This window comes from Pinus tabuliformis, chromosome 7 (genome assembly GCF_031772625.1).
Source record: "Pinus tabuliformis cultivar Carrire ecotype Pingquan chromosome 7, CPIR1, whole genome shotgun sequence".
NCBI lineage: Eukaryota > Viridiplantae > Streptophyta > Pinopsida > Pinales > Pinaceae > Pinus > Pinus tabuliformis.
The window spans coordinates 186,848,276-186,872,457 of NC_142293.1; positions in this window are offsets into that span (position 1 = coordinate 186,848,276).

Sequence of the window (24,182 nt, forward strand, 5' to 3'; positions counted from 1 at the left end):
CTTTACCTTTCATAGATCAAGTGTTAGATGGTCTGGCAGGGAAAAGGTTTTTCTATTTCCTAGATGGGTTTAGTGGGTACAATCATATTCAAATCAGCCTGGAGGACCAAGATAAGACCACTTTCACTTGTCCTTGGGGTACCTTTGCATACCGGGTCCTTCCTTTTGGTTTGTGCAATGCTCCAGCTACTTTCCAAAGAGTGATGTTGAGTATATTTTCTGAACTGGTTCATGATGTAGTAGAAATATACATGGATGATTTTACTCCTTATGGATCTGACTTTCAGGAAGCTTTATCTAACCTAGGAAAAGTTCTAGATAAGTGTATTGAGATGAACCTATCCCTCAGTCTGGAAAAATGTGAATTTTTTATGACTGAAGGGACCGTGCTAGGTCATGTTATATCTCAACAAGGACTGCAGGTGGACCCCAACAAAATTGCCATCATCCAAAGGGTCCCACCTCCTCAAAAGGTGAGAGATGTCAAAAGTTTCCTAGGCTTAGCCGAATATTACAGGAGATTCATTAAAGATTTCAGCAAGATAGCCTCTCCTTTGTTTGGCCTCCTAGGTAAAGATGTTGAGTTCATATGGTCGAAAAACTGTCAAGAAGCCCTAGATACCTTAAAGAGCAAGCTAGTGACTGCCCCAATTCTCAGAGGCCCAAACTAGGCCCTACCCTTTCACATTCACACATATGCCTTGAACAAAGCGATAGGAGCAACCTTAGGACAAATTTATGGGAAGTTACCTTATGCCATATGCTTTATAAGCAAAAACTTGTCAAAGGTAGAGCTAAACTATACAGTGACCGAGAAGGAACTCCTAGCTGTCGTGCATTCCTTAAACAAATTCAGACATTATATCACAGGCTATTAAACCTTTATGCACACTGATCATGCTGCAATTAGATATTTAATGAACAAACTAGATGTAAATGCTCGCATTATTAGATGGTTGCTTTTACTGCAGCAGTTTGATCTAACCATTATTGATAAGACTGGTAAAGAAAATGTTGTCGCTGACTTTTTGTCTAGAGTAAATTTTCCGGCAGGTGAAGAAGGAATGGTGGATGACCAAATGCCAGATGAAAAACTATTTGCTATATCAGTACTCTCTCCATGGTTTGCTGATATAGCAAACTACTTGGTTTCAACACAGTTCCCACCACACCTATCCTCAAAAGAGAAGAGCAAGATAGTAAGGAAAAGCACCCCTTTCACTTGGATTAGAGGCAATCTCTTCAAACTTGGCCCAGATTAGATATTGAGAAGATGTGTCAGGGAGGAGGAAGTCTTTGACATCCTCCTAACCTGTCATGATGGGCCTCGTGGAGGTCATTTTGCAGCAAAAAGAACCTCCTTCAAGATATTGCATGCAGGCTACTATTGGCCCACTCTTCATCAAGATGTAGAGATACACGAGCGAGTGTGAACAATGTCAGAGGATGGGGAAACCCACTCCAAAGGATGAAATTCCCATGCAACCTCAGGTGACCTTTGAGCCATTTGAGAAGTGGGGCATGGACTTTGTGGGGCCTATCAACCCCCTTCCAAGCAGAAGTAATACATCATTGTGTGCACTGACTACCTGACAAAGTGGGCGGAGACAAAAGAAATCAAAGTAGCGATAGAGGAAAAAGTAGCTGAGGTTTTGAGGGAAAACATATTCTACAAGTTCGGGTATCCGAGAGAGTTGGTCACAGACCAAGGCAGTCAGTTCACTTCCAACCTGATTGAAGACCTGCTCACACATCATAAGATCAAGCACATGACTTCCACCCCTTACCATCCACAAGCCAATGGGAAAGTGGAAGTCACTAACAGAGCATTGGAAGGGATCCTAACTAAGGTAGTGAGTAGCAGTAGAAATGACTAGGCGGATAGATTAGTTGAGGCCACTTGGCCCTACAATAAAACATGGAAGACCCCCACCGGGTCCACACCCTATGAACTGGTTTATGGGAAGAAGGCTTTGCTGTCAATAGAGTTTGCATTCAATACCCTAAGGATGACAGGTCAGCTAGACCTAGACCTCGGCCATGCACAGAAGGACAGATTACTTTAGCTCAATGGATTGGATGAATACAGATTGCAAGCCCTTCTCCATACAGAGGTAGTTCAGATTCAGAGGAAGATATGGCATGACAAAAATATCAGGGAGAAGCAATTCAAAGAGGGAGATTGGGCACTACTCTATGATTCAAGATATAAGGATTTCAAAGGAAAGCTGAGGAAAAGATGGCTGGTACCCTACACTGTGGAGAAATGCGATGAAAATGGTTCAGTTCTGATCAGAACCATTGATGATGAAGCCATCCCCATGCTTGTCGATGGTCATCGGTTGAAAGTATACAAGAAACCCCTCTCCAAGCGAGATTTTATTAAAGATTTGAATAAAACAGTGATGGCAGTGGAGCATGTCCTAGCTCCCACTTCACCCACTCACTGAAGGAAAAGAGAAAAATAAGGACTCAAGTGAAAACCTCCATGAGGCACTTGAGTCCCATCATTGGGTTGAAAACCTCTCCCGAGGCGGTCCAGTGATGCCAAAAAAAAAAAAGAAAAAGAGAAAAAAGGGAAAGAATAAGATCCCTAGGTGAAAACATCCCTTGGGGTGCCCAGGGCAGGCAATTAGGGTGAAAACCTCTCTGAGGCGCCCTAGTTGTTTTCAAAAAAAAGAAAAAAAGAAAGAGAAGAAACAAATGAATTTTTATTGCATTGCAGGTTTGTAGGAGGACTACAGGGAGCAGAAGAAGATGCTAAGGGGACCCTGACATTCACACCAACATCCATCTCATCTCCTCCACACCTTCCTCCATCATTTTTGGCATCTCTTTCACCCTACTATACCTGTTCTTTCAAAATTGTGTTTTCTATAGGAGGCTCTGTGTTTTCTATAGGAGACTCCTATAGGAATTACAGAGAGCCAAAAGTGTCTACAGGAGGCAGTTTGAGGAATAAGAACAGCTTCATGAGGAACTTATCATCCCTCTTACCACCTTCAAGCCTCCTTGCCATCATTTCCAAGCCCACATCACACTCCAAGCATCATTATTTTTTCCCCCTGTCCAAGAAAAAAACACAGAAAAAACAATTTTTTTTTTTTGAAAAAAACAAAAAAATTAAAGGAGAAAAGGCACCATCAACTTCACCTGAAGCTTACCTATTATCCCTCCATCATTATCTACACCTCTTGAATCATTCTCAAGCCCCAAGCACAGGGAAAATCTGAAGTTTTCAGGGGAGAAGAAGCTACAAGAGCTCCTGTAGGAATTCCTGTAGTAGTTGATCCCATAGAAGCCCAACACCACCAACAAAAGAGTGCACATCTGCTGGTTGAAAAGGCACATGCAGCTCAACTCCAGCAAAAGAAGAACCTGCAAAAACACGCAACGACACATCAGAAAGCCGAGAGAACATGCATAAAGGAAAATGAAGACATGCAGTAGAGAAAGCCACAACACCTCACAGCAAATACACTCGGATCATAGGTAAGTAACTAAGTCACTCCTCTATTTGCATTTGTGTAATTAGGAGTCATATGAAGGCAACGAGATGGTTGAGATCGAACGAGGGAAAGGTGGCCAGTTAACTTGGCCACCTTCATTTAGTTGACTCCACTTATTCGAGATGTCACCCACACGTGCGCACAGTCAACTCAAGCAAAAGATGCCAAGGACAGGTAGTGGGAGGAAGAGTTAACTCTGATGCAATAATGAGGGATGATTACGAGGAGGGGCCATGATGACCAAGCAGGTGGGGACCAACGGTCCTAATTTGGGCAACGTACACCTTGCCAGCTCAGCACTCATAACCAAAAATATCCATAAAAGGTAATGAGCACTCCTCCCCGCGCATTCTCACCACCTTTTCTTCATTTTCTCCTCGTAACTCAGCCACACAGCAGTGTTCTTGTTCCCCCGAAGCGTTGTAACCACCATTCTCTATCGATTTCCTCTATATTCTTGCTCTCGACATTTTCTACAAGAGCACCTACAGGAAATCTACACGAGCACCTACAGGAAATCTACAGGAGGGACAACAGGCTTCTACAGGAGGGGTAGTGAGTCATTTTGAAGGGAGAAACCACGATTGTTGGCACGAATTTCGGTCTGAAGAGGTAGGGTTCATGAATGCCCCCTGTTGAATATCAATATATGAAGGATGTGGTTTCAATTTGAGGATGAAATAAGTCTTTAGGAGGGTAAAAATACATAAAATGTATTTCTGTTTAAAAAAAAAAACACAGTCTCCTTTGTTTCTCTGTTTTTCTCAAAAATCTTTGTCTCCACCTCCATATTTGGTTTTTCAAAAGAAGTACAGGCAGTATGATAGGGGGGCTTATGAGAAAAGATCCCACTAACTCCACTAGGCTCCATGCACATCCTCAAGTGGTGGACATATTTACAAGGCCAAACTGGATGAATTTCTTTGAGAAGTTTAGAGGGTTTGATGATGAAATTGCAAAATAATTCGCTCTCTCTCTGGTCCCTCACACAAGAACTCATGCTACTGTAACCATTAGAGGCCTCTCCATTGAAATAACCCCTAAATTCATCAGTAGGGTCACTACCCTTCCTCTTGGGCTGCCTTGGAGTAAAGATGAGAAACCAATTGGCCAAGCTGCCTAGAAGAAATTTTTCCAAGATAATGAAACCCCTGTTGAAGACAAAAATGGAATTAGGAGGGCTAGTATACCATATCCTTAGGATGAAGTTAGCTACCAAGTGATCAAATACATTTCTTGTGAGAGGAGGCACAACATTTTCTATGGATATCATTTCAGAATCCTCCATGACTTGAGATATGGCATGGATACTCCAACACCTCAAAAGCTCAATATCCCTCACTTTCTCCTTTAGTCCCTCATTGACTCTAGCACCAAGGTACAAGCAGGAACTTCACAGCAGCTAGCTCACCATGGCTAATCAAAATCCTAGTAGAGGAAGCCTTCCATACCTTTACACTCCCTATAGCATGGGAAGTTTTCTGAAATGACAGATGAGGATGACATAAAGGCATTAACCTATGATGTCAATCCTTTTGTCAGTGAGGAGGAAGAACAACAAGGAGAAGATGAATCCAATGCTGACATAGCAGATCAAGAAAGGAAGGAGGAAAGAAAAGAAATAGAGGAGGGAAAAGTTGAAGAGACAGAAAAAGAGACAGAAGAGGGAGAAAAGGAGGCAGAGAGGGCAGAGCAAGGAGAAGAGTCCCCTGAAACTTTGGAAAGAGAAGCAGCAGTTGCCCTCACTGCCCTCAGTACACCAATCAAGTAGAAGCAGAAGAGGAAAAGAAAAACCTCCATGTATTTCAGGGCAAGGAAGAGCACAAGAATTAAAATAGGCAAACCTTAGCCCTCCACAAAAGTTCCCATTACCATTGAAGATTCACCATCTGCCAAGGTGAAAGAATCTCCTTCCAAGACACCCATTACCTATGAAAGGGAGACTCCAAGATCTTCGACATGGAAGGGAAAGACAATACTACAGGACCCAAAACCAGACCTATAGGAAGCTAAAAAAATCCTACAGGAGACACTGTCCCAACTACAGTAGACGCAGAATCTTGAGAAAAAGATAGGGGGATATCCAGAGATGAAAGAGGAAGCAAAAGAGCTACAAGAACGTGAACCCCAGCCTAGTCTTGCCTCCTATTACAATCTACTTGAGGGAGGCAAGATAATCCCACATAAAGTTGCAATTCCACTATTTTTCAAATTGGAGAAAGAGAGAGTGAGAACACATAGGTGGATGCAGATAGCCAAGTCCAAAGGAGTTGAGGATATTGGCCACATGGAAAACAAACTCAGGGAAATGGGCAGAGAATTGAGTGCTCTCAGAAATAGAGAAGCCATCACAAGAAGCCACCTTGAGAATGAGAATCAAATACTAAGGAGGTAGTTGTAGGAGAAAGAGACTCATTTGGCATACATGGTCAACTTATCCATGGAAGCATTACAATGTAGAACACCAGCCAAGTCTTATGGCCTTTATCTGAAGGATCAATGGCTCCAATTCCAAATAAAAACTTTGGCACAAAGAGGCACCATGCCTTTCCAAGACTGCAGGCAGTTCATGGATTTGTGTGACTAAAGCACCTCAGTGGATAAAGCAAAGATGGTAGAGTTCTACCTACACAACATGGCCCTCACAGACATGAATGTGTGGGACCCCAATGCCAAGCTAGGGGATCTGCAATTAATGGGCATGGCCTCATGGATGAACCATGAAGAATTGAGGGCAACAGAAATGAAAAGATTGTTGATAAAATAGCATAATGAACCATTAATGATAAGAGCCGAGCCATCAGATCCTATGGCATTCATCAGCACACACAACCTGCTTACCAATGACCCTTAGATTACCCGTAAATATCTAGCCAATCAGGCACAAGCCATTGCACACTTTGAAGATATGCAAAGGCTACTTAGGGATGACTGTGTGCATGCATGCATGAGAAGATGGAACACCCTACCCCACAGCTTGCAGATTAGAGAATACCATTCCCCAATGAGGATGAGGTAGGCATTGAAAAGAGTGCCAATGTACAAGCACTCCATGGAAAGGCTGAAGGTCAACTGGATTGGCCTCAAACCGAGTCCTCCACTCCTATTAGGCATGTTGGAAGGTAGAAGAGAAGAAGAAGAGAAGGAGTCGTGGAAGGACACAGATAGAACAATAGGATTTTATGGAGAACATGAGCAGACCACATCAGAAGCTTGGAATGCTAGGGAGGCCACCAGGGCCATAAAAGATGAAGAGATTGACTAGGTTGCTCAGAGGATGAGCAACACCTTCAGTAGGGGGTGATGATGAGCATCATAAATGGGTAATTATATGGGCTCATTTTACCTCATAACCTAGTCAAATCAACCATTCTCTTAGCTTATTTTATGATTTGCTGATTATATTTATGCTTATAGGGTGAGTTGAGTTAGTTATTATGCCATGTGGTTTAACATGTATTTAATGCAGATTATTGATGGATTTCGAGGTCAAAGTCAAGGATCTAGAGGCCAAACTACAACAATAACTCGAAGTAGATAGAGGAGAGGACTTATAGGAGGGAATCCCCCTCATTTATTTCTCCTCACTTCGAATTCCCCTTCATTCAGCTCGGAGTACAAGCAACCGAATCATGCACTAGAAGGCAACCAAGCAAGTGGAAGATGATTGAGAGTTATCTCGAGTTTTGGGAGCCAAGCCTCCTTGATTTTAAGGAAGTTGTTGTAGCTTCAAATGTATAATTAGAGAGGCCTAGAGCCTCACTAGGGTCGGATTTTTTTTTCTTGTGTAAACTCTTCTCAAATTTCGAGCTTATTATTTTGTGAAAGTTTCATGTAATCTTTCTATTTTTTTGATAATGAAGATGGAATCCTTTTTTAGTTAGCACTCAGTTACCTCAGAGGGCAGAAGCTCTTGGGTTAGGGCCCAATCCAAGTAGCCAAGCTTCTCTTTACTTGTATTTTTATGATTTACTTCAATTGGTAGATTAGTTTGTTGTTAGATGTATTTTCCTTATGGTTAAGAATAGGTTGCTTTTGATGATTTAGTAGTTTGCTTCCATTTGTGCTTTCTGTAGTAGGTTAAATAGTGATCAGAAAATATTCAAAAGGCTATCAATAGTGCCTTGGCCTCTCTTCCTCCCTCTGGGACCATGATTTGAGGGAAAGACTCTCTTGCTGCCCCAAAAACACAGATTTTCCTCATTCCTAGGACTTCTAGTGTTTGCAGCTCTTTAGTAGGTTGATAGTCCAGTTTTGCTTGATCTCCTTTATCATGTTCACTTCCTGATTTGCAATAGTCCTCTTTCATGATTTCCTTTCTTGCAACATTTCTCAGCATTTCCTTTCATACATCATAGCTTAGACTATTTTTATACAAAACTATGTTTTCCTAGGATGCACTCATTTCATTTGTTGCTTGATTTTATTGGTTGAATATCAATTTCTATGCAGCAGATCTCTTCAAGCAGTAGGCCAAATTACCAGAAATCACACCTTCCATCTGACCCATGCCCTACAGGTCTCCCAAACCTCACCTCAATTCTCCCCTATTTTTCTTTATTTTCCATAGAACTTCTTCCTCTCTCCTTGAGCAAACCTAATCATCTTTCTCTCTCCTGGTGGTTCATGGTAGACCTTAGGTGCCCTAACACATCATCCCAACCTTCATCCACATTTTCCACCCACTCTCACACCCTCAAAACAACGAAAATTGCTCTTGACCTCCTCTTGTAGGCCTCCTGTAGTTTTCCTGTTTTCCTCCTGTAGTTTCCCTGTGTCCTCCTGTAGTTTTTCCTGTAGGCTTTATTTTGAAGGCCGAGTGTGGGAAAGGACTCCAGAAGGCCACCTAAGACCTCCTAGGACCCATCCATGCCATCCTACATCCTCCCAAGCTCCAAAACCGCCTTCTAATGCCACCTGTTCGCTGCCACACTCACACACAATAAATTAGATGCATGATTAAATTCACATAAAAACACATAAAAATCCAAAAATATGTTTTTCTACTTATTTACTTCTAGAAATAGCATGGTTAGATGTTGTTTACTTCCTTGAGTAGGTAATGGCATTTCTTTCATGGTTTTCATAGTGTTTTTGGCAGAAGTAGAATTGGCTTGTTAATTAGGCTTTACTAGGTTTTGCTTTACATTCCAGTCTTTCTCCTTTCTGCAGTTAGAATAGCATCTATAGAGTAATCTTTCTTTCCTTTCATCACACATAGAGCTTCTTCTGAAATCTATATAGGTTGGCTTGAGCTCCTAGTGATCTTGCGCCGGCTGATCGAGTGACAACTTGCAGTGAGAACTAGTACTTGTGCATACAACACCGACGCTTCCAAGTTTCTTACGAACTAAAGGGTTGATAAAAGTAAAGTTGGAAGCCCAGGAGTTGCATCAGTCTTGCTGTAATACTGGCGCTCACCAATTATCAATCATTGTGTGTTTATTCATATTTTTATGACTTATAGAGAAATCTAGGTAGGAAGAATTGTGTCTTAATTTATTCCTATAAGCTCCTAAAGTGATCATCTATTAAGAGAATGGATTAATGAACTGTCTATTTAGATAATCCCCTCTAATCAATAAATCATCAGTATCTTTTGTAAGCTTAAGTACACTGCCTGGAACCTTTGGAACGTAGTTTAGAAGGTTTTCCAACTTATGATTGTTCTGTTTTACATTCTGGAAACTGTGATAATCATATTATTTGTTGTCTTCTTCTCACCACTATTTTGATCTATATCACTGTGTAAAGTCTTATAGCAATCCTTTGCTGAGATATTAATATAACCCAAATAATTAATTACTTCAATTCTACATCTGTCTTCATTCATTGGTCTTCCAAAAAACTTAAACCAAAAACCCAAAAACAATTATTTTAGATGCTCTGGCATTGGTAGCTGACCTACTACTATCTCAGAGGTACAACATCAGACTGGCGCCGTTGTCGGGGATTCGAATTTCATTTAAGTTTCCCTTGGGAAAATGATATCCATTCATTCTTTTCCTTTAAAGGTGATTAAAGGTTAAAATAATTCACCTTTGCGACTCCACACTTCCAAGCTGACATCTTTTAAACATACCAAATCTCGTTCAGAAGCTAATATATTTAGTCCTCTGTCAGATCCTGAAAGGCTTCTGAGAAAAGCTAGTTCTAAAAGAGGACACCGATCATCTTCTTCTTCCTCTTTAGTCCTACAGTCTGAAGAAGTAGAATCATTTGACCCCTATAATAATATCCCATCTGACCCTGATTACTCCCATTTATCACCTAGGGTAGCTAAACTTCTAAATAGAGGAGTTGATTTCAAGTCAACCTACCTTATTCATTCATTAGAATCTCATCCAATACCTACATTACCACCAGGATCACCTAAAACTGAATCTGAGTTGGGTGTTGATTTACCAGAATATAAACCCACATATTTCGTATCCCCTACCACCTATCCATTTCCTTCCATTTTTGATCAACTTGAAGCATCTTCTTCTAAACAATCTGAGGAGACCTTAACTATATATACCAATCCTCTCTTTGAAACAAAATAAGGTATTCCTTTATAGGTCCCAAAGCTAGTTCTTAAGACTCCTTTGAAGTCTTTCAGGAGATCTCCTCCTCCTTCACCTCCAACTAGTTTATCTACCCCTAAATCACCATCTTCTTTCTCTACTTCTTCTTCATCCTCTACATCCACAAAAACACCTCATACTCCACCTAGACAACCTCATAAGCCTCAAGCACCTCATACACCACCTGTTGTCATGGCTTTCCGACCTATTGTACAGGCTAGATATGTTGCCTTAGTCTTACCAAATAACCTTGATGCATTCCCAGCTGTATACTTAAAATACCTTCCCAAGTACAATGGAGAAACTAGTCCCTCAGCTAAATATCATCTTCAAGCTTTCCTAGACTTTGTAGATAACATGAATATTGAACAAGAAAATGTTTATATGGGATTGTTTATACAGTCACTTTAAGGAAATGTGAGGATTTGGTTTAGGCAGTTACCAGCAGCTTCCATTAGAAATTGGGAAGAGCTTACAACCATATTTAAAAATTAGTGGGGTGTGAAAAAGGATCCTCTTTACTTCCTCACAGAATTTGAAGAGCTTAAAAGGAACTTTGGTGAACCAGTATCAGATTTTATCAAAAGATTCAATAAACTCTATCACAAAATGCCCACTGATTGTAAGCCCCCTGTAGCAGCAGCTAAGTCTAGATTTTCTAAAGCTTTTGATGATGACTTTGTTGTTATGATATGAGAGAGAACTTCAAGAATTCTTGAAGATATGCAAACAAACGCAATAGAAGTAGAAGAAAATAGGGCAGCCTCAACTTCTTTAAAACTTAAGGAAGAAAAGGCACAAAGAAAACTCAAATCTGTTCAAGAAGCCTCTAGTTCCTCTAAGAATAAGTCAGAAGACTAAAAAATAGATGAAATAACATCTCTTCTTAGAAAACTATCAAATAGGATTTCAAAGATTGAGACCCAACCCAGGACGATACAACAAACAGTTACTAGACCTCAAAACCAAAATCAAGGTCAGTATAAAAGAAATCCACCACTACAAATTCTTCAGAGACCTAGAAATGATCAACAGGTTCCTACTCCTCTATTGATAGATGACCAACAACCTGATGATAATACTATAACAATTATTGAAGATATTAATAGTATGGATTCTTCTTCCAATCAAACAGCCATCATTCCTCTCTCACAACAAAATCAAGTTCAAGAAGATCAGGAAGCTTCACAAGTCTCTAAATATCATGCTTTCTTTGAATTTTTAATTGCAGGATTAAACAAGAGGTATGATCTTAGGCCTAGGCATGGTCCTGGGAAACCTCCAAAGGAAACTCTAGTAATTGAACCATGTACCAAAACTGTTGAAGCTCAAACAAATCTTATTCACCCTTAGATCAATCAATTGATACTACCCAAGCTGGTAAAAACATTTTTACTACATTTAACGTTGAAAAAGAATTAGAGAGGGTTAAGATCCCAATTCCACTGTCAGAACTTTCTAAAAACCCTGGTTACAATATCCAAGTCACAAAATGGATACAAAATACCTCAGTTGATGCTGAAGGTGATGTCATAAGTCTACAAGATGAAAAACCAGCTGTAGTTTTTGGCCCTAGTTCAGACATGATAGATGAGATAGTGCCTGCTTTCTATGTAACTCTTAAAACAAATGATTCCATGTTCTATAATTGTATGCATGATTCAGGAGCATCACACAACCTTATGCCAAAATATATCCTGGATCATTTGAAACTCGACATAACTAGATCCTACCATGACCTGTACACCTTTGATTCTAAAAAGGTTCTCTGTTTAGGATTGATGAAGGATCTAGTGGTTACTCTTGCCCAAATTATAGTGAAAAGTGTAGTACTTGATATTGTTGTCACATATATCCCTCCCAAGTTTGGAATGCTCCTTTCTAGGTCTTTCTGTGCCAAAGTAGGGGGAACTCTACAGATGGATATGTCATATGCTATTATTCCTGTTTATGGAGGAAAGCAATTAAGATTATATAAAGAGGTAAGATTTATACATACTATTTGTAAGACTGACCAGCCAAGGAACCATCCAATTTATGCAATAGATCAAGACTTTGGTTGTTTTCAACTCACTTCAAAACAACATAAAACTCAAGTCAAAATTGAAGAGGTAGTTGAAAGTCCTGAACCAAACCAAACTGATATTTGGAAATTGTTCTTTGATGGCTCTTGCACGAAAGATGGGGCAGGAGTTGGAGTAGTTTTAATTTCACCTGAAAAAGAAAATGTAACACAATCATGTAAATTAGATTTTGAAGTTACCAATAATGTTGCTAAATATGAAGCTTTCCTTTTAGGATTGCAATTAGACAAAAGCTTAAAAGTTCAAAACTTAAGTGTTTTTACTGATTCAAAACTTCTTGTTAAGCAAGTAAGAAATGCTTGCTAGACCAAGCACCCTAGACTTAGGTCCTACCAAAATGAAGTATGGGATTTAGTTGAAAAATTCTTTGATGCTTTAATTTGACTCATATTCCCAGAGATCAGAATATTCATGCAGATGCCTTAGCTATCTCTGCCAGTTCTTTTAAAATTCTTGATCATACTGATGTACTCTATCAGATACAAGTCAAATATAGGCCATTTATCCCAGATAATCTGAAACATTGGCAAATATTTGAAGATGATGAACAGTTGAAATCATTTTTGCAGGTAATAAATGATTTTTCATTTCTACAAATTGATGAATATAGAACTGAAATAAATGAAAATGCATATGGAAATGATACTTCAGATTTTAAAACCCAAATTGCTAATCATGACATTATTCAATTATCAAATAATTTTATTCCAAAAGGACTTAGTCCTTTAGAAAGGTTGTTTGATCAAAATGATGTCCTCCGAAACCCTGAGTTCATTTATTCAGAAGATGACATAGAAGAGATTAACATTGGAACTAATGAAGTTATCAAAAACATCAAAATATGTGCATCTATAGACATTAAGATCAAATCTCAATATCTTAAGTTACTGCAAAATTACAAGGATGTTTTTGCTTGGACTTATGCTGATCTAAAGACCTATAATACTTCATTAATACAACATAAGATTCCTTTGAAGACAGAAGAAAAACCTTATCGACAGAAACTTAGAAGGATAAATCCAGCCCTTTTACCAACTGTAGAAAGGGAGATTAAGAAAATTCTAGATGTTCAGATCATCCTCCCTCTTAGATATTCTAATTGGGATGCAAATCTAGTTCCCGTTAGAAAGAAAAATGGAGAAATAAGACTTTGTGTGGATTTTAGAAATTTGAACAAAGCATCATTAAAAGATAATTATCCTTTGCCCAAAATGTATCAGTTACTTCAGATGGTTTCAGGAGCACAAGGACTTTCTATGCTTGATGGTTTTTCAGGTTACAATCAGGTGAATGTTGATACAACAGACAGAGAGAAGAGAACCTTTACTACACCCTGGGGTACATTCATGTATGCTAGGATGCCATTTGGCTTAACCAATGCTGGAGAAACATTTTAGAGAGCTATGGACATAGCTTTTATGGGTCAGGTAAATAAATTTGTGGTTATTTTTCTTGATGACATAACTGTTTTTTCTAAATTTGATCAGAAACATCTAAAGCACTTGATGAAAGTTTTTGACAGGTGTAGAAAATTTGGAATATCATTGAACCCTAAGAAGTCCTTGTTTGTTGTCAAAGAAGGAAAACTTTTGGGCCATATTATTTAAAAGGAGGGAGTAGTAATTGATCCCAAATGAGTATCTGCCATTGAAACATTGACCTTACCTAGAAACAAGAAGGAGATTCAAGCTTTTCTAGGCAAGATTAATTTTCTAAGGAGGTTTATTCCAAACTGTGCAGAGATTGTAAAAGATATAAATGACATGCTTTAAAAGGACCATGAAGTCAAATGGACTCCCTCTTCTAGGCATGCATTTGAACAAATAAAAAAGGCTATCTGTGAAGCTCCCACCTTAGCCAGCCCTGATTATACTAAGCCATTTAGTATTTTCTCTTTTGCCTCTGAAATAACCCTTACTGTCGTTCTATTACAGAAACATGAAGATTCCCATGACCAACCCATAGCCTTTTTCAGCAAGGTTATGAGAGATGTTGAGCTTAAATATGACATCATCGAGAAGAAAGCCTATGCCCTCATTCAAGCCCTGAAATCATTCAAGATGTATGTCTTACATTCACCTATTACTGCTTATGTTCCTAATAGTGCTGTGAAAATTGTCCTAACCCAACCAGATACTGATGGGAAAAGAGGTAGATGGATCACTCAAATTTTGGAGTTTGATCTAACTATCAAGATTACCAAGCTAATAAAAGGTCAAGGATTAGCCAAGCTTCTAGCTGAATCCAACTACAAAGTACTTGGAATCAATTTTGTTTTAGAAATACAAGGGAAGAATACACAAGAACCTTCCCTTCATTCTCAAGGGAAGAATAACAAGAACCTTCTCTCCTTGCAGAAGTGGAGAATCCACAAGTACCTTCCTTTCCTCCTAAATAGGAGAATCCACAAGAACCTCTACCTTCAGAGCAGATCAGTTGTATACACATTGATGAAAATTTCTTATTGTCAAACTGGTATCAAGATATTGTAAATTTCTTGATCCATTTTGAGTGTCTAACATCATTCTCCAAAAGCCAGTGTAAAACCCTTAAGTTAAATCAGTCAAGTATTGCATTATAAATGCAAATTTATACCAGAAAGATCCACTGAATGTTTTGTTATTATGTTTAACAGAATCAGAAACTGAAGGAATCATTGATCAGTTTCATACAGGATTTTGTGGGGGACATTATGCTTGGAGAGCAACATCATACAAGATTCTGAGGGGAGGATTTTATTGGCCCACATTGTTCTTACAAGTAGGGGCAAAAGTCAGAGGTTGTGTTCCTTGTCAAATGTTTGCTGGTAAACAAAAATTAGCAGCTCTTCCACTCGTTCCATCAATAGTTTCAACACCTTTTTCTCAATGGGGATTAGATTTTGTTGGAGAGATTCACCCCACTTCAAGTAATCAGCATAGATGGATCCTCACTACAGCAGACTACTTCACTAAATGGGTGGAAGCAATTCCAGTCAGAAATGCTATTGATTTAGTAGTAATTAAGTTTATTGAGGAGAATATCTTATCTAGATTTGGTTGCCCAACTCAAATTGCCACAGACAATGCAACATCCTTTTCTAGTGTTAAATTGATTGAATTTAGCCAGAAATATCATATTTTGTTACATCATTCAACTCCATACTACCCTCAAGGTAATGGCCTTGCAAAGTCATCAAACAAAGCCTGGTAAAGGTAATAAAAAAGACTCTAGATGATCATAAGAAGAGCTGGGATTCACATTTTATTTATGCAGTATGGGCAAACAGAATTACTCCAAAGAGATCAACTGGAAAATCTCCATTTCAGTTCATCTATGGGAAATATGCAATTTTCCCTACCAATTTGGCCTTCCCTGTTTTAAAATTCATGCAGGATTCAATAGACGAACCTAATGATTTTTCAAGAAGAATAACTTAGATTATTGAACTTAATGAAAACAGAGATGAAGTTCAATACAAATTGATGAAATATCAGAATAAGATGAAGACCCTGTTTGACAGAAGAACCAGGGAAAGGGACTTTAAGGAAGGTCATCTAGTTCTAAGATGGGATGCCAGGAGAGAAGAGAAAGGAAAGCATGGCAAATTTGACAATCTATGGTTTGGACATTTAGCAATTGCTGAAGTGAAGTGTAACAACACTTTTGTGTTGCAGAATCTTGAGGGGCTATATTCCACTTATCCTGTAAATGGAAGGTTTCTTAAACATTACATTCAGTACTAAGAAGATTGAAATAGCTTTCATTGTAAATACTCTAGTTTTCTTTATTTTTCAAGATGTTAGTGTGATTTTTATTACAGCAAGGACTCCATAGCCCGAGGAGAAGGCACATGGATCTGCAAGTTCTCTGCATTCTACAGGAGAAAGCAGTCCCTAGTTGGAGCCAATGTTGTAGTTTTTTTTTTTTTGATAAGATAGAATATTTGAAAAAATGTTAAATTAGGATATGGACATAACAATAGTGAATAAAATGTTTTTAAAAGAAAATATCTTGATGATAATGTCCATATCAAAGAAAATGTTAGGTCAGATGTCCTAAAAAATGAAGACAAAATAAAATGTTAGGTTAGAAAGGAAAGAAAACAAATAAACTCTGAAAGTGAGAAAGTCTAAATGCCGCTACTATTGTTTCTGCAAAATAATGGTTGTGTGTAGCTTGTCTTAAATGCCACAACACATGATAGTCAAATAGTTTAATCTTGACTGCTTCATGCTTTAAATTTGATGTTATAGTTAGAGAATAAAGATCTAGCCAAACTGTTTAATATTGGCAGATAAGTATTTAGGTAGAGAATAATAAGGTGCTCATCAGTTTAATCTGAGCCCTTGGAGGTTATAAGGGTAGATTTATGTTGGAAATAATACTAAGAGGGGGGGTGAATCAGTATTATTAAGCAATTTACCAAATCTTCCTTATTTGATCTTTTGAATTATTCTTGCATATCAGTACCATAAAATAATGAGCTTGAATAAAGAAAATAGACAGTCACACCAAAGAACACAAGATGTAAGGTGGAAACCCAATGCGGGAGAAAACCACCTGCTGCAATATGTCTCTATCTTCTTTCACGAAATTCTTTTACAATGATTTTGTACTGGTGCAGTCCTTTACCAGCACGCAGGCTGCAACCTGCAGAGAGCTACAACTCTCTCTCGTTTTCCAGTTTCTCCTGGAAGGGAGCTACAACCCCCTACTTCTTTTCATGAAGAATCAAATGATCAACAAGTATATAACAGATACAGTCCACTACAGATATCAGATCAGTAATTACAGAAATAACCCAGAACACTTTATGAACAGAAATATACAGTCAACAGATCATCTTAAGACAGGGACGCATATTTTCTTTCTGTGGCCTGCGACTGGACGCAGTCTACCCTCCGCTGTTCTGCGTGCAGACGCACTGTTCCTCTATGCTTTTCTGCGACCGGCGCACCCCGAAACACTATCGCGCCGCGTCTTTTGCTTCAGAGACGCACCCAATAACACAGTCGCACCGCGTCCTTTGCCTCAGAGACGCCCCTGAGCCTTTACTGTACTGCGTCCCGGCGCACTTGCCCTTCACTGAACCTGCGTCCCTTCAGATATAAAAGATATGAGGACTTCAGAACCAACCCAAACACTCAGATCCACAGATCTGATCATGCGCCATAGAGATCACAGTCCATTAGAAGATTCGCCCTCATAGATCTGGACTAGATCTCACCAAAAGATATTCAACCAAGATGATGCTTAATCCAAATGAACTCCTTTGCTTTATATAGGCAAGCTTCTCCCCAAAACATGGAACAATACCACGAGCCGACACCATAGAAACACAAAACCGTCGGCTAGATACCACGCAAGAAACCCCCACGTGCTTTTCTCTGCCTTGAAATGTGTGCACTGGGCGGACGCACCTCCTGAACGGCTGGCCGGCGTCCCTGGACGCGGGTTCTGTATGGTATACCTGCGGGGACGCACTTGCTGAACATATTTCCTGCGTCCTTCTTGATTTATCACCTGAATGGGTTTGCCATCAAGGAAAACACCTGAATCATAATGCCAACAATCTCCCCCTTTGGACTTGATGGCAACCACATAATCTTCAGCTTCATTCTCCCCCTTTGACATCAAGAGCAAAGGGTATGCTCCCCCTATGCTCATGCATCTCCAGATCTGTAACCAGAAATCCATCATGAAGGAGATAGAGACATATTGCAGCTATTTCCAAGATCTCCTTCTCCATAATGCCAACAATGCATTATGTGCTCCCCCTGAGCCTATACCACCAATAGGAAGATGATCAACAGTAAGATGATGCATCAACAACCCCCAGCTTTTGCCTGAGGTATTCAAAAGTGTCCCTGGGCAATGGTTTGGTGAAAATATCAGCAACTTGTTCCTTAGAAGGAACATACTCCAACTTGACCTTCTGTTCAAGTACTTGTTCCCGGAGAAAATGGTACTTGATTGGTATGTGCTTGGTTTTTGAATGCATAACCGGATTCTTTGAGATGCTGATTGCACTTGTGTTGTCACATAAGATAGAGATTGGAGGTGTACAAGTGATTTGATAATCCTGCAAAGTCTGCATCATCCAAAGGAGTTGGGTGCAACAAGATGCAGCAGCAACATATTCTGCTTCAGCTGTAGACAAGGCAATTGAACTCTGTTTCTTGCTGAACCAAGAGACCAGTCTGGGACCCATAAAGAACGCACCACCACTTGTGCTTTTCCTGTCATCCACGCTTCCGGCCCAATCTGCATCTGTATAGGCATGAAGAGTAAGATCTGTATTTCTAGGATACCATAAGCCATAATTTTGAGTCCCTTGAAGATATTTGAAAATTCTCTTCACTGCTTGAAGATGAGTCTCCTTCGGATTTGCCTGAAATCTTCCAACTATTCCAACTGCATGCATGATGTCTGGTCGGGTACCTGTTAAATATAGTAAACTTCCAATCATAGATCTGTAGGTTGGTTGATGTACTGCTGCAGATTCATCATTTGCACTGAGACTGCATCCTGTGACCATGGGTGTACATACTGGTTTTGCATCTTCCATGCCATATTTCTTCAAAATCTGCTTGAGATACTTGGTTTGAGATAAAAGGATTCCTCCTTCCTTTTGTTGGATTTGCAAACCAAGAAAGTATGTCAGTTCTCCTAGCAAGGACATTTCAAATTCTTTCTGCATGACTGAAGCAAAGCTTTGACTCATAGCTTCTTCATTGCTGCCAAAAATAATGTCATCTACATACACAACAAGTATTAGCAATTTGTCATTTTCAATTTTTATATATAGATTGCTATCTGCTGAACCTTTTGAAAAACCTTGTTGATGAAGATATTTGTCCAACCGGTAGTACCAAGCCCTTGGGGCTTGTTTGAGACCATAGAGAGCCTTTTTCAATCGGCATACAATATTTGGATCATTTCCAAGAATGAACCCATCTGGCTGTTCAATGTACACTTCTTCTTCCAAGTCTCCATTCAGAAAGGCTGATTTTACGTCCATTTGAAATACTTTGAAATTCTGAGAACTTGAGAGAGCAAGGAACATTCGGATGGCCTCAAGTCTTGCAACAGGAGCAAAAGTTTCTTCAAAGTCTATTCCTTCTTGCTGTGCATATCCTTTACAAACAAGTCTGGCTTTGTTTCTAATTACTTCTCCATTTTCATTCAATTTATTTTTGAAGACCCATTTTGTTCCGATAACATTCTTATCCTTTGGTCTAGGAACCAGCTCCCAAGTGTTGTTCTTTTCGATTTTCTCAAGTTCTTCATCCATTGCTTTCACCCAACATTCATCTTTGCATGCCTCTTTCACATTTTGTGGTTCAGTAGAGGAGAGTAATGCCAAATAACTTGAAGCTTCTGCAACTGTTCTTCTAGTTTGTATACCTGCTTCTTTCTGTCCCATGATCTGAGATTCTGGATGGTTCTTTTGAACATATCTGGATGGAGTCTTTTCTTCTATTCTTGTTCGTTCTTCTGCTTCTTCGTGAGGTTCTTCTTGAGATTCTTCTTGCGGTTCTTCTTCTTCATCATTCTGTCTTTGAGGGTGGCTTTCATCTTCTTCGATGTCTTCACGATGTATTTGCCTAGGAATGTATCCCTTCTCATCAACCACTACATCAATGCTGTCAACAATTTTGCCAAGTCTTTTATTGTAGCATTTGTATGCTTTGCTATGTGGAGAGTAGCCAAGAAGAATACCTTCATCTGCTCTAGGATCAAGTTTACCAAGCTGCTCCTCAGTATTCTTGATATAGCATTTGCTCCCAAAGATTTTGAAGTGCTTTACCGAAGGAGTTTTACCACTCCAGAGCTCATGAGGAGTTTGAGTGATGTTCACTCGGACATTTGTCTTGTTGAGAATAATAACCGCCGCATGTGCAGCTTCACCCCAGAAGGTTGCAGGGGTTCCTGATTCATCAAGCATAGCACGATCCATTTGCTGGATTGTTCTGTTCATTCTTTCAACCACTCCATTTTGCTGAGGAGTTCTAGCTGTAGAAAATTCTCTCCTTATCCCATGTTCATCACAGAAATCGAAAAATTCATTTGAAGTAAATTCCCCACCTCTGTCAGATCTGAGGCACTTAATTTTGTGACCTGATTCATTTTCAACCAAGGCTTTGAAGGATTTGAATTTTTCGAATGCTTCATCTTTGTGCTTCATAAGTCCTAACCAAACAAACCTGGAGAAATCGTCAATAAATAATATCAAGTATTCCTCTCCTCTAGGTGTTCTTTTTCTGAATGGTCCACATGCATCTGTATGTACTAGCTCAAGAGGCATGCTGGCTGATCCTTCTTTCTCTGGAAAGTTAGTTCTGGTTTGTTTTCCAAACTGACATGATCTGCATATGGTGTTGTCAGGAATTTTGATATCTGGAAGATCGCGAACTGCCTGATATTTGCAAGCTTTCCTTATTTGTGAGAAGCTTAGATGTCCCAACCTTCGATGCCATAGCCAGTGCTCTTCATCCTTGGTTAGATAGCATTGTTGTTGTCCTTCATCAAATATGTATAGATTATTTGGAGTTCTTTTTCCTTTGAGAACTGTTTTACCTGTATCAAGATCACGAACAAGGCATCCATTTGATCTGAATATAACCTCGGTTCTTTGATCACACATCTGGCTGACACTTAGTAGATTATGCTTCAATCCATCAACAAACAAAACATTTCCAGCCTTAACATCTTCTTTGCCTGATGCTTTAAAAGCAGCCTCCCTTCTGTCTGATGGTCCTCCCTTTCTCATTTCATAAGCAGTTAGAATTCCATGTAGCTGAGACATAGTAAGAACACGGAGATTTTCTTTTTCTTCTATTGCAGATACTTTGGATTCAAACTTGGGGGATAATGATCTTAGAATCTTTTGAACTACTATGGACTCCTTTACTTCTTCACCCAAATTTTTCATACAATTAACAATCTCATCTACCCGAAGAAAATAATTAGCCACACTTTCATCATTATACATCTTGAGAGTCTCATATTGAATCCTGAGAGTTTGAAGTTTAGCTTGTTTTACCTGTTCATCTCCTTCATAGCTTGTGATCATTTTGTCCCATATTTCTTTTGCTGATTTGAAGTGCATTACCTTCATGAATTCTGTTTGGGATATACTTCCTAATAGAGTACTGAATGCTTTTGCATTTGTTTCATACTTCTTTTTCTCAGCTGGATCTGTAGGAGTAGCTGAAGGAAAAGCATAGCCTGTTTCTACAATGTCCCAAACTTCAGTACCAAGAGATTGAAGATATGCAGTAACTCTTACCTTCCAATAATTGAAGTTTGTCCCATCAAAAACTGGTGGCCTGATTGATGCTTCTCTCTCGTAGTTGCTCATGATGAACGATCTACCTTCAAGCGATCAAGCTTTTCTGAAGGACCTGCTCCGATACCAATTGTTGGAAATAATACTGAGAGGGGGGGTGAATCAGTATTATTAAGCAATTTACCAAATCTTCCTTATTTGATCTTTTGAATTATTCTTGCATATCAGTACCATAAAATAATGAGCTTGAATAAAGAAAATAGACAGTCACACCAAAGAACACAAGATGTAAGGTGGAAACCCAATGCGGGAGAAAACCACCTGCTGCAATATGTCTCTATCTTCTTTCAAGAAATTCTTTTACAATGATTTTGTACTGGTGCAGTCCTTTACCAGCACGCAGGTTGCAACTTGCAGAGAGCTACAACTCTCTCTCGTTTTCCAGTTTCTCCTGGAAGGGAGCTACAACCCCCTACTTCTTTTCATGAAGAATCAAATGATCAACAAGTATATAACAGATACAGTCCACTACAGATATCAGATCAGTAATTACAGAAATAACCCAGAACACTTTATGAACAGAAATATACAGTCAACAGATCATCTTAAGACAGGGACGCATATTTTCTTTCTGTGGCCTGCGACTGGACGCAGTCTACCCTCCGCTGTTCTGCGTGCAGACGCACTGTTCCTCTATGCTTTTCTGCGACCGGCGCACCCCGAAACACTATCGCGCCGTGTCTTTTGCTTCAGAGACGCACCCAATAACACAGTCGCACCGCGTCCTTTGCCTCAGAGACGCCCCTGAGCCTTTACTGTACTGCGTCCCGGCGCACTTGCCCTTCACTGAACCTGCGTCCCTTCAGATATAAAAGATATGAGGACTTCAGAACCAACCCAAACACTCAGATCCACAGATCTGATCATGCGCCATAGAGATCACAGTCCATTAGAAGATTCGCCCTCATAGATCTGGACTAGATCTCACCAAAAGATATTCAACCAAGATGATGCTTAATCCAAATGAACTCCTTTGCTTTATATAGGCAAGCTTCTCCCCAAAACATGGAACAATACCACGAGCCGACACCATAGAAACACAAAACCGTCGGCTAGATACCACGCAAGAAACCCCCACGTGCTTTTCTCTGCCTTGAAATGTGTGCACTGGGCGGACGCACCTCCTGAACGGCTGGCCGGCATCCCTGGACGCGGGTTCTGTATGGTATACCTGCGGGGACGCACTTGCTGAACATATTTCCTGCGTCCTTCTTGATTTATCACCTGAATGGGTTTGCCATCAAGGACAACACCTGAATCATAATGCCAACAATTTAGATAGTTCTCTTTTGTAAAATAAAAAGAAAGGAAAAGGGTTTGCTAGATTAAATGCACCCATTAAGTGAAGAAAAAATGATAGGATAAGCAAATGGTAAGTAGAGAAAGGTTGCAGAAGTTTGATTATTGATTGGACAAAAGGTACATTATCATGTTTTACCATATGTTTCTATGTCCATGAGGCAATTACATAAAACAAATGAAGGTCTAAAAGATCAATTAATTAACTTCGTTCATCCCCACTCATCTCTATATTCACTAATTTCCCCTTCCTACCTTCACACATTCATATTCATTCATTTTCCACAAAAAACCCCTCTTCCTAAGGTTAAAATCCCTTTTACCTAGGAAAAGTGAAAATACCATGTAAAATCCCCTTTTACCCGAAAAACCCACAAAAAGGTGTTTACCCTAAGTATTAATGCGTATATGAAAAGCATATAACCCATTAAAGGCAATATACTTAGTCTATTTCCCCTTTTCCACCTATTTTTCCCTTTTCTGCCTATTTTTCCCTTTTTCCACCTATATTTCCCTTTTCGTGTGTATTTCCCCTTTTTTGCTCATATTTCATACTAACATTGACTTAACGTATTAAACCCTTAAAATTTCCTTTTCCCGTATATATTAGTTCCCTTTATTAATATAACCTGAAACCTTAGTTTTATAAGAAAACTATGTATTTTCATATCGCATCGCAATATTGGCAGATCACAGCCTTTCATATGAATCCACCCTCCTCCAATTGAGATATGCGATCAACAAGGGACCCAAACTCGACACAGTATCATCCATGTTTTATTTTCATATCGCGTCCAGCCCATATCGCATTCCTTTGCGATGGGCCATCCTTTGCTAAACTCCGATTGCGATATGCGATATTAGCCCGGACCCGATATCATTATCCGCCCGAGTTCATAAAATTCAAATCCGCCATATGTGTTTTGAAAATATTTTCTTTGTTATCCCGGATGCGGGTGCATAGGGGGAGGGAGAATGGCACGCGCCATCACGTGGGCGGGTGGCATGCTCACGGTGTCTGGCGGTACCACGCGCTGGGTTACATTAAACTGTTTGAAGGCGAAGAGGAGAAGGCATTAATGCCTGTCTACTCGGCTCGAGGGAGGCAGTTGAGCGACGGGGTGGAGATGAAGTTTAAACAGCGAAGGATGGCACGACGGAGGGAGATTTGCGAGCTTAGTAAGGAGACCCTGCTCCGCCCAGACAGCAATGCGATTGCAGAGCTGAGGGGTGTTAGCTCTTGGAGCTGTGATTGCGAGACTGGTGTGGGTTCTTGGAGCTGGGTTTGCGAGACTGGTGTTGGTCTCTAGAGCTGGTGCTGGTTCTCGTTGCCGGGATTGGCTCTTGGTGCTGATTCTTGTTGCCGGGGTTGGTTCTGGGTGCTGGTTCG